The sequence below is a fragment of the Capra hircus genome, chromosome 13 (assembly GCF_001704415.2).
Source record: "Capra hircus breed San Clemente chromosome 13, ASM170441v1, whole genome shotgun sequence".
Lineage (NCBI taxonomy): Eukaryota > Metazoa > Chordata > Mammalia > Artiodactyla > Bovidae > Capra > Capra hircus.
Window position 1 is genome coordinate 42825999 of NC_030820.1, and position 14958 is coordinate 42840956.

The 14958-nt window shown below is 40.2% G+C and overlaps 1 pseudogene; it reads left to right on the forward strand.

Moving 5' to 3' along the window:
* LOC102189938 lies at nucleotides 6139–11769 on the forward strand (annotated as a pseudogene).

Below are 14958 nucleotides of genomic sequence, written 5' to 3' on the forward strand. Positions count from 1 at the left end.
TGTATTCCAAGGCCAAACTTGCCTGTTAGTCCAGGTATCTCTTGACTTTCTACTTTTGGATTCCAGTCCCCTAAAAGGAAAAGGACATCTTTTTTTGGTGTTAAATTTAGAAGGTCTCTTAGGTCTTCTAAGAACACATCAACTTCAGCTTCTCTGGCTTTTGTGGTTGGGGCATAGACTTGGATTTCTGTCGTGTTGAATAGTTTGCCTTGAAAATGAACCAAGATCATTCTGTCATCTTTGAGACTGCACCCAAGTATACTGCATTTTGGACTCTTTTGTTGACTATGAGGGCTACTCCCTTCTTTCTAAAGGATTCTTGCCCACAGTAGGAGATATAATGGTCAGTTGAATTAATTTCACCTATTTCCCATTCATTTTAGTTCACTCATTTCTAAAATGTCCATGTTTACTCCTGCCATCTCTTGTTTGACCACATCCGATTTACCTGGATTCAGAGATCTAACATTCCAGGTTCTTATGCAATATTACTCTTTACAGCATCAGATTTTACTTCTACCACTAGACACATCCACAATTGGGTGTTGTTTCTGCTTTGGCTCTGACTCTTCATTCCTTTTAGAGCTATTTCTCTACTCTTTTCTAGTAGCACATTGGACACCTACCAACCCGGAGGTCTCATCCTTCAGTATGATATACTTTTGCCTTTTCATACTGTTCATGGGGTTCTCAAGGCAGGAATGTTGAAGTGGCTCGCCATTCCTCCTCCATCATGAGATCTCTCCATCATGACTTGTCCATCTTGGGTGGCCCTGCATGGCATGACTGATAGTTTCATGAGTTATACAAGGTTGTGATCCATGTGATCACATTGTTTAGTTTTCTGTGATTGTAGTTTTCATTCTGGAGGCTATAGGATTGAAATTCTTGCTTCTTCTGTGTGCCCTCTGATGGATACGGGTAAGAGGCTTGTGCAAGTTTCCTGATGGGAGGGACTGACTATGGGGAAAGTATTTCTCTGGTGGGCAGGGCAATGCTTAGTAAATCTTTAACCCAATTTTCTGCTGATAGGTGGTGAAATGAAGCAGAATCCTTTGTTCCTTGCCCCTGTACCATGTCCTTTCCTGCTCTTTGTGGAAAACTTCAAAGAATAAGTTTAATCAGAGAATCGAGAACTGTATATAGACACAAAGGAAAAGGGTCAAAAGAGACTAAATAATAACAATGTGGTCATTAAGCATAATCAAGGACCTTCCACTCTTTCTCAAGGGCTATAGATAATATTCTGAGCCATATCCTGTGAGCTGCCTTATAGATACTAAAACACCAGGTGAGAAGTTAACTACATGATGACGAGAATATATTCATGACATAAGCTGCCGCACTTCTGAGTAATGGCCTCAAGAAATGCAAACAAATGGGTCCTGTAACTGAAGACTAATGTACATAAAACAATCAAGATGACATGGGTCAGACCACTGATGACCAATTTGAAGATGACTGCCAGAGCTGATTGTGCTGTTTCTGCATACAGCACCACTATCATTTCTGTCTGTAAGGGCTCTTGCCCCACTGGTTTCCAGTGGAGGGGGGTTGGCTTTTGGACAGATGTTTGCCACACAAACAGCTCAGTTGCTGGAATCTGAAATCAAACAAACTTTCCTTTCCACCAACCTGGCCTGATTATTGGATTTGAAGCAACGAGCAGCCATACCCCCACACACTGTTTTGGTAACAGTGGGACTGTGATCCCTTCAGTAGAAGGGAAAACCACTAGGTCATTTTGGAATGACCTACATGAAATCCTTTATGATTATACAGTGGAAGTGACGAAAAGATTCAAGGGATTAGATCTGATAGATAGAGTGCCATAGAGTGCCATAGAGAAGAATTATGGGTGGAGGTTTGTAACATTATATAGGAGGGGGTAATCAAGACCATCCCAAGAAAAGAAATGCAACAAGGCAAAATGGTCATCTGAAGAGACCTTACAAATAGCTGAGAAAAGAAGAAAAGGAAAAGGCAAAGGAGAAAGGGAAAGATTTACCCGTCTGAATGCAGAGTTCCAAGGAATAGCTGAGAGAGGTAAGGAAGTCTTCTTAAGTGATCGTACAAAGAAACAGAGGAAAACAATATAATGAGAAACACTAGAGATCACTTCAAGAAAATTAGAGATACCAAAGAAATATTTCATGCAGAGATGAGGACAATAAAGGGCAAAAAAAAGTATGACCTAAGATAAGCAGAAAAGATTAGGAAAAAGTGGCAAGAGTACAAAGAAGAACTATACAAAAAAAGGCCTTAGTGACCGGGATAACCATTATGGTGTGATCACTCACATAGGGCCAGACGTCATGGAATGTGAAGTCAAGAGGGCTTTGCATGAACAAAACTAGTGCAGGTGATGGAATTCCAGCTGAGCTATTCCAAATCCTAAAAGATGATGCTGTGAAAGTGCTGCACTCAATAGCCCAGCAAATATGGAAAACTCAGCAGTGGCTCCAGGACTGGAAGAGGTCAGTTTTCATTCCAATCCCAAAGAAGGGCAATGCCAAAGAATGTTCAAACTGCTGCTCAATTGCACTCATTTCACATAGTAGCAAGGTAATGCTGAAAATCCTTGATGCTAGGTTTCAGTGGTATGTGAACCAAGAACTTCCAGATGTACAAGCTGGATTTAGAAAAGGCAGAGTAACCAGAGATCAAATTGCCAACATCCATTGAATCATAGAAAAAGCAAGAGAATTCCAAAAAAAGTCTACTTCTGTTTCATTGACTACACTAAAGCCTTTGACTCTGTGGATCACAACAAACTGTGGAAAATTCTTAAAGAGATGGAAATCCCAGACCACTTTACCTGGCTCCTGAGAAACCTGTATGCAGGCCAAGAAGCAACAGTTAGAACTGAACACGAAACAATGGACTAGTTTCAAATTGGGAATGGAGTCCATCAAAGCTGTATATTGTCACCCTGCTTACTTAATTTATATGCAGAGTACATCATATGGAACATCAGGCTGGATGAATCACAAGGTGGGCTGAAGATTGCTAGAAGAAATATCAGTAACATCAGATATGCAGATGACATCACCTTAATGGCAGAAAGCAAAGAGGAACTAAGGAGTCTCTTGATGGAGGTGAAAGAGGAGAGAGAAATAACTGGCTTATATCTCAATATTTGAAAAATTACAATCATGACATCTGTTTCCATCCCTTCACAGCAAATAGATGGGGAAAACTTGGAAACAGTGACAAAGTTTATTTTCTTGGCCTCCAAAATCACTGCAGATGGTGACTGTAGCCATTAAATTAAGATGCTTGCTCCTTGGAAGAAAAACTATGACAAATCTAGATAACCTGTTTAAGAACAGAGCCATTACTTTGTTGACAAAGTTCCATAGAGTCAAAGCTATGGCATTTCCAGTAGTCATGTATGAATGTGAGAGTTGGACTGTAAAGAAGGCTGGGCCCTAAAGAACTGTTGCTTTCAAACTTGGTTCTAGAGAAGACTCTGGACAGCCAGGAGATTGAACTGGTCAATCCTGAAGGAAATCAACCCTGAATATTCATTGGAAGGATTGATGCTGAAGCTGAAGCTCAATATTTAGCTACCTGATGCTAAGTGCCAACCCACTGGAAAAGACCCTGATGCTGGGGAAGACTAGGGCAAGAGGAGAAGGGGAGTACAGAGGATGAGATGGTTGGATGGCATCACTGACTCATGGACATGAATCTGAGCAAACTCTGGGAGATAGTGAAGGACAGAGAAACCTGCTGTGTTGCAGTCCATGGAGTGGCAAAGAGTTGGACACAACTGAGAAACTGAACAAGAGAACTCTTCCATCTTCATCTTGTAGACTCTACCGAGATCTTCAGAGATAGACTATAGCATCTTAGAATCTTTTATCTAATGCTCCTGTCTTCCCACATTCTCTTCGATAACAACCCTTCCATGTCACACATGTAAGGACTTTGTCATTATATTAGGGTTACCAGGGAAACCGAGAATATCTTGCATCTCAAGATTTTAATCACCTTTACACGATTGTTCCCAGACCAGGTTCAGAATTGTAACCCCTGCAGTGGGAGGCACCGAGTCCTCACCACTGGGTCACCAGGAAAGTCCCAGGTTAAAGGAAATTTTTAGCCATAATTTCATCACACCTACATTTTCAGACCCCTTGCACATCTCTTCTGCTTCTGGAACCCCTACACTGTGAATGCTAGTATGTTCTATTCCCTAGTTAATGTAGCATTCTTCTTATGATTCTGTATTCTGGTAAATGATTTTGATAAATTATTAATCTTTGTCTCAATATCTGATCTTTTCAGGTTTTTTTTTCCTTATTGTTTCATCTGATACAAATTCCTCTCTCATTTTGCTTAGCTTCCTCCTTCTCTATGAAATTTGGTAATAAAAGTTACCTGTCCTGGTTTGCAGGGGTATCCTCGTGTGGACCTATCCATGTGCAGTCTGTGTGCCCAGAGGCTTTGGGGCAGAGCTGGCGCTGAGGAGGGCAGGGCCACCCCTTCCCAGGGTGTGCTGGCAACTGTCATGTTGTTGGGAAGGGGAGGGGCAGGCTAGAGTCAGAGCCCAGTGTGAGCAAAGGCTTCTCCTGTGCTCAGTGGCTGTCCCCACCCTACTGGGCCAGGTGAGTCCCAAGATGCTGGAGCAGAACTCTGAGAGTTGGGTCCAAATTGGTTCCACTCCTTGTAAGTGTGCACCCCCCTCCTCCACACTGGCACATTTGTTCCCCTGCAGCTGCAATAGACATTCCAGGAGTGGAACCGATACCAGTCTCCAGGAAGCTCCCAAGTTGGTTGGAACCTCGCAATAAGGTTTCCTCTGATCACTCTGGTTTGAGGGAGGCAACTGGGAGCTGATCAAGATTGCACTGCTCCAGGCAGGAGGAGGGTACAGGTGAGTAACACATGATGAAATTTCCTTCTACTCTGTTCTGGATTTTTCCTAACAGCCTATTCATTTGTTGCTGCCAATCTTTGTTTGACTGTTTTCCAGAACTCCTATCAGGTTTCAAAACTAATTTCTCTTTCTTCTCTTGTTTTTCCTTGGGAGAATTCAGTCCTCCCATCTCACCAGTTTGCTGACATCACTGTACATGTTAAATTTTATTTATCTTCACTACATTTTTGTGTATCAGTGCATCACAATTCTGTTTTCTTTCCAAATTTGTAATATTTTAATTTGTTTATAGTTTTTTCTTTTATGAATAATGTGGAACAATAAATTATGTAAAATATGTATCAGTTACATTATGAGAATACTCTTTTTTTAAAAAAATTAATTTACTTATTTTAATTGGAGGTTAATCACTTTACAGTATTGTGGTGGCTTTTGTCATACATTGACATGAATCAACCATGGTTGTATGTGTCCCCTTGTCCCGAACTGCCATTCCACCTCCTTCCCCACCCCATCCCTCTGGGTTGTCCCAGTGGACCAGCTTTGAGTGCCCCATTTCATACATCGAACTTGGACTGGTCATCTATTACACGTATGGTACTATGCATGTTTCAGTGCTAATCTACGAGTACTGTTAAAGTTATATAACTAAGTACAATGTATAAACACTCAGAGTCTCTTTGCACAGTGCATATGGTATCCTAAGGCTATTAATAATTAATCTCCAATAAGTATTTTGCCAAAATGTCTGGTTTCTGTATACTGTTCAGGATTTCACCAGTCAGGTCTGTAAAGCATAATAATTCTCCTGGTGGGAAATATAAAGAGACAAATTTATTTTCATTTGAAGTTTTGATTCTTTATTAAAGGGTAACATTTTAAAAAATGCTATTAAACACTTTCAGACTGTGTGATTTATGTATGTGTGTGTGTTTGTACTGTAAGATAGCTTTTTCAATCAATGTTTGATTGACATTATGGTCATAAGAGGAAAACAAAAAAGATTGTTGTTGGAACTTTCTAGTCTAACTAATGGTCAATAATTGCCCACCCAATTTCATCAGTATATAATACTTCAGTATAAATACTTTTTTATGCTGATAAAAAAAATCAAACAAGTTGACTGTCTTCAAGCCTCTCCTTATTCTATGGACACTAGTTTAATCATACTTCTCCTACAAGATATATGCTAATGTTGGACAGTGCAGCTGGGTGTGAACTTCCTGTTATTTATAACCTGTGAAGGAAGAAGGAAATATCAGTCTGCTTACTCAGAGGAGAAACAGGCAATGGATCCCAAAGGCCAGAAGGTGAAGCTTAATGATGGCCACTTCATTCCTGTCCTGGGATTTGGAACCTATGCACCTCCAGAGGTAACAGTAGTGGTTGTGGGTTGAGATATAAATAGTAAGTGAATGTAACATGAATAGAAGGGACTTGGGTTGTCAAGCCCCGAGTTCCTGGATGACTCTGGGAGGGTCATGTGGTTCCACAATCAGGCTAGAACCATGCTCTGTGAGATGGGAGATAGCATCCAGTCTCCACTCTGCATCAGGGTCTGAGGTTGTACTCACCTGCAGATTACTCTGGGTTCCCCTCCAGTTTCCGTCTCTTTCCCAGCTTGGCAGAAGAGGAGACTGAGCTGTCAAGAAAATTGTCAGCTGCTTTGCTTTGAAGGTGATTGCAACGGTGAGGTTTATATGTATATCTAATTATTTCCAGAACTCTTTCCTCCTTCCAAAAAGCCATGACACAGAGAAGTATTTGAGGTGGGAGGTCCTATAGATGAGATGAATGAAAAATAATGGGAATGAATTGTTTTTCTACTGTGGAGTGCCTGCTAGATGGCAGGCAAGAAACACTCCAAGTGTGTTTTGCCTCATATTGCTGTTTCTGCTTGGAAACTTTTTCTTGGGGAAAATATAATCTCATTTGAAGGGGAAAGGTACTATCTTACAGGCTAGGTTTTGTAATGTTTTCTTGGGCTTCCCTGGATAGTTCAAATGGTAAAGAATCTGCCTGCAATGCTGGAGATATGGGTTTGATCCTTGGGTCAGGAAGATCCCCTGGAGATGAAAATGGCAACCCATCCCAATGTTCTTGCTTGGAGAATCCCATGGACAGAGGAGCCTGATGGGCTAAAGTCCATGGAGTCACAAAGAGTTGGACATGATTGAGTGAATTTCACTTTCAATGTTTTTTTTTTTTTTAATTTTTATTAAAGTACGGTTTGCAGTGCTCGGGCATAAGATGGGCTGGTAAGTCTCTAGTCTGGAAGTGAGAAAGTTTGCTGTCTATCTTGTCTTTAGGGTAGATGTGGCAAGGGATTGGTCCTTAAACTTTGAGTCTCACTATTCTAATTCATAAAAAGAAAAAACATATTCAGAGACATTTTGCAGATAGAAGACAGGACTTGTATACTTTGTAGAGCAAAGTGGGGTGAGGGGAATGAAGGGGCCAGGATGTTACTGAAGCTCACTGGCTCATTCCTTGGTGATGGTGGTGGTTTAGTCACTCAGTCTTTCCTGACTTTTGCGATCCCATGGACTGTAGCCTGCCAGGCTGCTCTGTCCATGGGATTCTCCAGGCAAGAATGGAGATGACAATACCCTAATGACAGAAAGGGAAGAGGAACTAGAAAGCCTCTTGATGAAGGTAAAACAGGGAGTGAAGAAGCTGGCTTAAAACTCAGCATTAAAAATACTAAGATGATGGCATCCAGTCCCATCATATCATGGCAAATACATGAGGGGAAAATGAAAACAGTGGCACACTTTATTTTCTTGGACTCCAAAATCATTGTGGATGGTGACTATAGCCAGGAATTTAAAAAACGCTTGCTCCTTGGAAGAAAAGCTATGGGAAGCCTAGACAGTGTATTAAAAAGCAGAGACATTACTTTGCTGACAAAGGGCCATATAGTCAAAGCTATGGTTTTCCAGTAGTTATGAATAGATGTGAGAGTTGGACCATAAAGAAGTCTGAGTGCAAAGAATTGATGCTTTTGAACTGTGGTATTGAGAGTTACCTTGGACAGCAAGGAGACAGACAAAACCTGTCAATCCTAAAGGAAATCAACCCTGAGTATTCCTTGGAAGGACTGATGCTGAAGTTGAAGCTCCAACTTTGGTCACATGATGCAAAGAGCCAACCCATTGGAAAAGACCCTGATCCTGGGAAAGATTGAGGGCAGGAGGAGAAGGAGACGATAGAGGATGAGATGGTTGGATGGCATTATTGACACAATGGACATGAGTTTGAGCAAACTGCAGGAGATAATGAAAGACAGGGAAACCTGGAGTGCTGCAGTCCTTGGGGTCAGACAGAGTTGAACAGGACTGAGCGACTGAACAGAAACAACATTACTTTGTACACCTTGATTGCATACAGTTTTTATGTGGTGTATTCTTTGTGGCCTCACTGGTAGACAGAGATCTTAGAAGCTTTTACTTTGTTTCTTGATGCTTTTACCAGGCACCTTATACCTTTGTTGATTTATCTTCAAACATCTCACTATATAAATAATATCCATGACTACAACTTTATGCTGAATTCTTTGGGTTCTTCCAGCAAATCAATGAAGCTGCAGGTGGTCTTGAGGTCTCTGATGCTATCAATCAACCACTGATTGCCTCAGGTTGAAGGGTTCCTGGGTGTCCACTTAACCACTGACCAGGAATGTTCAGGGAAATCATCAAGCATTCATCACTACACATACAGAACTAACCAAAGGCACAAAGAAATGTGTATATTGGGAATGTGAAAGCTTGTGTCTAGCAATTTCTTATGTGATATTCAGCTTCTATCTTTGTTGCTTATGTAGGTTGCCAAGAGGGAAGCTCTGGAATTCACAGCATTTGCTGTAGAGGTTGGGTTCCACCATATTGACTGTGCTCATGTGTACCAAAGTGAAGAGCAGACAGGCCAGGCCATTTAAAGTAAGGTTGCAGATGGCACTGTGAAGAGAGAAGACATATTCCGCACTTTGAAGGTACTGTGTGTGTTGTGTGTGTGCACATGTGTGCAAGTGATTGTGCCCAGGTGAAAATTATATAACAGGATCATTTGTTCAGTGAAGAGTTGTTTGGTGAGCTATGCTTATTGGTATATTCCTAAAGTATTAGCATTTCCTGGTGGTTCAGCACTTAAGACGTGGTGCACTACTGCCATGAGCTGGGATTCCATCCTTGGTAGGGGAAGTAATATCTCACAAGCCACATGGTACACACCCCCCCCCCAAATTAACTACAGTTTTATTAATACAAATTTTATTTCTTAACATCTGCAGCTTTGGTGCACATCCTTTTGACCGGAGTTGGTCTGACCAGCGTTGGAAAAGTCACTGAAAAATCTTCAACTGGACTATGTTGATGCATTATGCACTATATTATGCATTATCCACTGGCTCTGAATATTGGAAATTTGTGTGATCACATCAATGCTATATCTTGTGTTAAAATGTTCATCAACCTGCCTGGATGGTTGAAGTAAGATTTGTCTAGTAGGTTGAAGGAATGATTACACTAGAGTAGAATCCCCCCAGTAATCATTTATGATCATCTTTTTACTGAGATTCTTTGAATTCCTTACATGCCTCCCAAGAAAAGGGGTTAAATAATCTGAGAGTCTCTGCTTGAAAACTTTCGGAAATAGAAATAAGCCAGTTCTGCACCCAGTCCCGGTTATGATTCCTGAGTCTCTGGGAATTTCATAAACCAAGAGTTTGATGCAGCCGTGGTGAGCATGACACTCCCTTACATTGAACATGATGAGTTTATCTTGCCTTTCACCCTTTCTAGGTGAGCAGATTTGGTGGTGCTCCCTCTGTGTGGGTCTAAGCCTCATACCTTTATAGGGACTTGGGAGACCTTACCTACACTCTTTCCCGTCTTCAGATGAGGTCTGTAGTCTGCACTTAGCCTTTAAGAAAGGTTTACTTAGAACAACTGATTTCATGTCACAGAACTCAAGCCATCTGACACAAAACAGCTTCATGGACTACGTAGCTGGCAAGTTCCAGCCACAGACAGAGGGTTGCAGTACTCTTCAGAAATGTCTCCTTTTTTCTATCCCTTATCAGGGTACTACTCATGGTTTGCTTTATTTTTACTGAACATTTTCCATTAGCTGCCTTGGGGCAGCTCAAGGCTCATGGTCATGAATATTTGAGAGCATGGCTGGATCTTCCACATTCCATATCAACCTAAGGAGAGACTTGCTGGTTCATATGCCTTTCCTAGGGCCCCTGATGCTCAGAGATAAAAGGAAGTCTGATTATCTAGCTCAGGTCAAGATTTCAATTTTTATTCTAGAAATAAAACCATGTAACTTACTGTCATTCCCAGCTCACAGAAGCACTTCTAAAGAGGCAAGTACAAGAAGAGACAAGATTCACAGACATCACTGGAAGTCTGTTTTAGGAAGTAGAAAATTTGTACTTATTACAACATATATTTAGTATAAAAGAGTAGAGTAACCCTCTCTCCTGAAGACATTGCTTACATAGATAAAATCACTTTGCAAATATTAGTATCTAGAAAGTTGTAAAGATACCTCATGGAGGTTTAATTCCTGGGAGCCTGGCTAACTATGGAGAAATTATTTTGTGACATCTATAAAATGACTGCTTCCATTCCAGCCAGGGGAGGACATTTTGCTAACAGATGAAAATGGAAAACTAGTATTTGACTCAGAGGATTTCTATCACACATGGGAGGTGGGTGTGGGGAAGAGAGAGACCAGAGGAGGAGCCAGGACTGTGGGAACCTCTTTCATTTCTCCCACCTGTGAGAATGGGCTGTGGACCATCAGACCAAGCAGTCCATAAAGTCTAAGGGCTGTGATGCTGGGTTGTCGGGAGGAAACCATTGCTGAAATGTTCCAGAGAGGAAAGGAGGAGGAGATGTATTGGACAGTGCAGACAAGCATCTCTTTCCTTCCATGTGATATGTCTTCTCCAGGGTTCAAAGAGGAGATGATAATTCTTTTTGTATAATGTCTTCCCCTGTTTTCTTCTTGATAATCAATGTTAATTCTTGATGGATGACACTTTTTACAGATTTTTTTTTCAGCTTTTATTCTTGTTCTATTGCCCATTCTAAGTGACTGTTCACCACCCCTCCCTCCCAGGCACTGGAGAAGTGTAAGGATGAGCAGCTCGGCTCATCTCCCTCCTGCTCTTCAGAACCTCCTTCTTGCCCAGGAGGCAGATGTCTGTCTGTCCTCCTCTCCTGTTCATCCTACATTTGTGGACAGAAGTTTCTAGAGAGTAGAGCCCCTGTCTGGATGGTGTGAATAGAAACCATAATGGTATCTCTGTCTGATAAATTTGGATGGAAAAAGTGCAGAGGGCTTCCTGGTAAATTGTGAATAGAATCCAGAAGTAGAGGGAGGAAGCATTTCCCTGAGATGATAGCATGACCAGTTCGGAGGTTGAAAGTGTCCTGGAGCAAGCTTTGTACAGGAAGGAAAACCATGAAAACATGGAATCAGAGGTAAATTAATAAAGAGTTAAATCAGTTGTGATGGGTATTAAGGGTTTGTGTGGGGTTCTGATGGCTGAATCCTAAATCTTGGTGTCACAGCGTTTATAAGTCATTAGCAGGGAACACAGTTCAGAAAATTGTACTGGACATTATGAAAATCATCCAGGTTAGAGGGTGAAGTTAAAAGCTCATGGTGATGCTAACAGTCTATGAAATATTTATTCATGAATGTCTACTCAAATGTACTTTCCATCTTTTGATTAGTCAGTCTTGGACTGGTTCTCCCATCTATGTCCATCATAAATTAACACTTTTCTTTGTTTCTCTGTTGATGTTAATATTTCCAGTTTACATTTAATGTTATAGTTTTTCCTTTGTCATTTTTTAAAACTTTTTGTCTCCCTCTGTCATATTAGTATTATGTTTCCATAATATCTGACACTCTTCTCTATTGGTTTTCTATAGGTGGAATGTCACCCTTATCTTTATCAGAGGAAACTGTTGGATTTCTGCAAGTCACATGATATTGTTCTTGCTGCCTATAGTGCTCTGGGATCCCAAAGAGTAAAAGGATGGTACTGAACTATAATGAAAAAAACAGGGAATTTATGTAAAATTCAATTTTTGATGAGATAGTTTAAATCATACAATACTCAGATAACTCTCATAGGCAAAGGGAAGAGAGCAGAGTAATGGAATGAATTCTTCTCTTTTATCTTCCCATCACTGAGCCAATTTTTCTAGATTGTATTAGCTTGTCGACTCATGAATAACAAATGTCTGCATTAAAATCTATATATGATCCCCCAGTTGAGACCAGAGACACAAGCTTTACCTAATAGGTCATGATTTACCTATTAACTAATGAACACATTTAAAAAAATATGTGTTTCATTTCTTTGTGTTGATTTTATATCCTGCAACGTTACTATATTCATTGATTAGTTCTAGTAATTTTCTGGTGGAGTCTTTAGTGTTTTCTATGTAGAGGGTCATGTCATCTGCAAACAGTGAGAGTTTTACTTCTTCTTTTCAAATCTGGATTCCTTTTATTTCTTTTTCTGCTCTGATTGCTGTGACCAAAACTTCCAAAACTATGTTGAATAGTAGTGGTGAAAGTGGGCACCCTTGTCTTGATCCTGACTTTAGGGGAAATGCTTTCAATTTTTCACCACTAAGGATAATGTTTGCTGTGGGTTTGTCATATATAGCTTTTATTATGTTGAGTTATGTTCCTTCTATTCCTGCTTTCTGGAGAGTTTTTTTGTTTTATCAGAAATGGATGTTGAATTTTGTAAATTGCTTTCTCTGCATCTATTGAGATAATCATATGGCTTTTATTTTTCAATTTGTTAATGAGGTGAATTACACTGATTGATTTGCAGATATTGAAGAATCCTTGCATCCCTGGGATAAAGCCCACTTGGTCATGATGTATGATCTTTTTAATGTGTTGTTGGATTCTGATTGCTAGAATTTTGTTAAGAACTTTTGCATCTATGTTCATCAGTGATATTGGCCTATAGTTTTCTTTTTTTTTTTGTGGTATCTTTGTCAGGTATTAGGGTGATGGTGGCCTCATAGAATGAGTTTGGAAGTTTACCTTCCTCTGGAATTTTCTGTAAGAGTTTGAGTAAGATAGGTATTTGCTTTTCTCTAAATTTTTGGTAGAATTCAGCTGTGAAGCCATCTGGTGCTGGGATTTTGTTTGCGGGAATATTTCTGATTACAGTTTCAATTTTCATGCTTGTGATGAGTCTGTTAAGATTTTCTATTTCTTCCTGGTTCAGTTTTGGAAAGTTGTACTTTTCCTATACACTAATAATGAGAATATATTTTTTTGGGCTCCAAAATCACTGCAGATGGTGATTGCAGCCATGAAATTAAAAGACGCTTACTCCTTGGAAGAAAAGTTGTGACCAAACTAGATAGCATATTGAAAAGCAGAGACATTACTTTGCCAACAAAGGTCCGACTAGTCAAGGCTATGGTTTTTCCAGTGGTAATGTATGGATGTGAGAGTTGGACTGTGAAGAAAGCTGAGCGCCGAAGATTGATGCTTTGAACTGTGGTGTTGGAGAAGACTCTTGAGAGTCCCTTGGACTGCAAGGATATCCAACCAGTCCATTCTGAAGGAGATCAGCCCTGGGATTTCTTTGAAGGGAATGATGCTGAAGCTGAAACTCCAGTACTTTGGCCACCTCATGCGAAGAGTTGACTCATTGGAAAAGACTGTGATGCTGGGAAGGATTGGGGGCAGGAGGAGAAGGGGACGACCCAGGATGAGATGGCTGGATGGCATCACTGACTCGATGGACGTGAGTCTGAGTGAACTCTGGGAGTTGGTGATGGACAGGGAGGCCTGGTGTGCTGCAATTCATGGGGTTGCAAAGGATCAGACACGACTGAGTGACTGAACTGAACTGAACTGAATAATGAGAAAATAGAAAGAGAAATTAAGGAAACAAATCCATTCACCATTGCAATGAAAAGAGTAAAATACTTAGGAATATATTTACCTAAAGAAACAAAAGACCTATATATAGAAAACTATAAAACACTGGTGAAAGAAATCAAAGAGGACACTAATAGATGGAGAAATATACCGTGTTCATGGATCAGAAGAATCAACATAGTGAGAATGAGTATACTACCCAAAGCAATTTATAGATTCACCATAATCCCTATCAAGCTACCAACGGTATTTTTCACAGAACTAGAACAAATAATTTCACAATTCGTGCGGAAATACAAAAACCTCAAATAGCCAAAGCAATCTTGAGAAAGAAGAGTGGAACTGGAAGAATCAACCTGCCTGACTTCAGGCTCTACTACAAAGCCACAGTCATCAAGACAGTATGGTACTGGCACAAAGACAGAAATATAGATCAATGGAACACAATAGAGAGCCCAGAGATAAATCCACGCACCTATGGACACCTTTTTTTTTTTTAAAGGAGGCAAGAATATACAATGGAGAAAAGACAATCACTTTAACAAGCGGTGCTGGGAAAACTGGTCAACCACTTGTAAAAGAATGAAACTAGAACACTTTCTAACACCATACACAAAAATAAACTCAAAATGGATTAAAGATTCAAATGTAAGACCAGAAACTATAAAACTCCTAGAGGAGAATATAGGCAAAACACTCTCTGACATAATTCACAGCAGGATCCTCTATGACCCACCTCCCAGAATATTGGCAATAAAAGCAAACGTATGGGACCTAATTAAACTTAAAAGCTTCTGCACAACAAAGGAAACTATAAGCAAGGTGAAAAGACAGCCTTCAGAATGGTAGAAAATAATATCAACTGAAACAACTGACAAAGAATTAATCTCAAAAATATACAAGCAACTCCTGCAATTCAATTCCAGAAAAATAAACAACCCAATCAAAAAATCAGCCAAAGAACTAAATAGACATTTCTCCAAAGAAGACATACAGATAGCTAACAAACACATGAAAAGATGCTCAACATCACTCATTATCAGAGAAATGCAAATCAAAAAACCACAATGAGGTGGCATTTCACACCAGTCAGAATGGCTGTGATCCAAAAGTCTACAAGCAATAAATGCTGG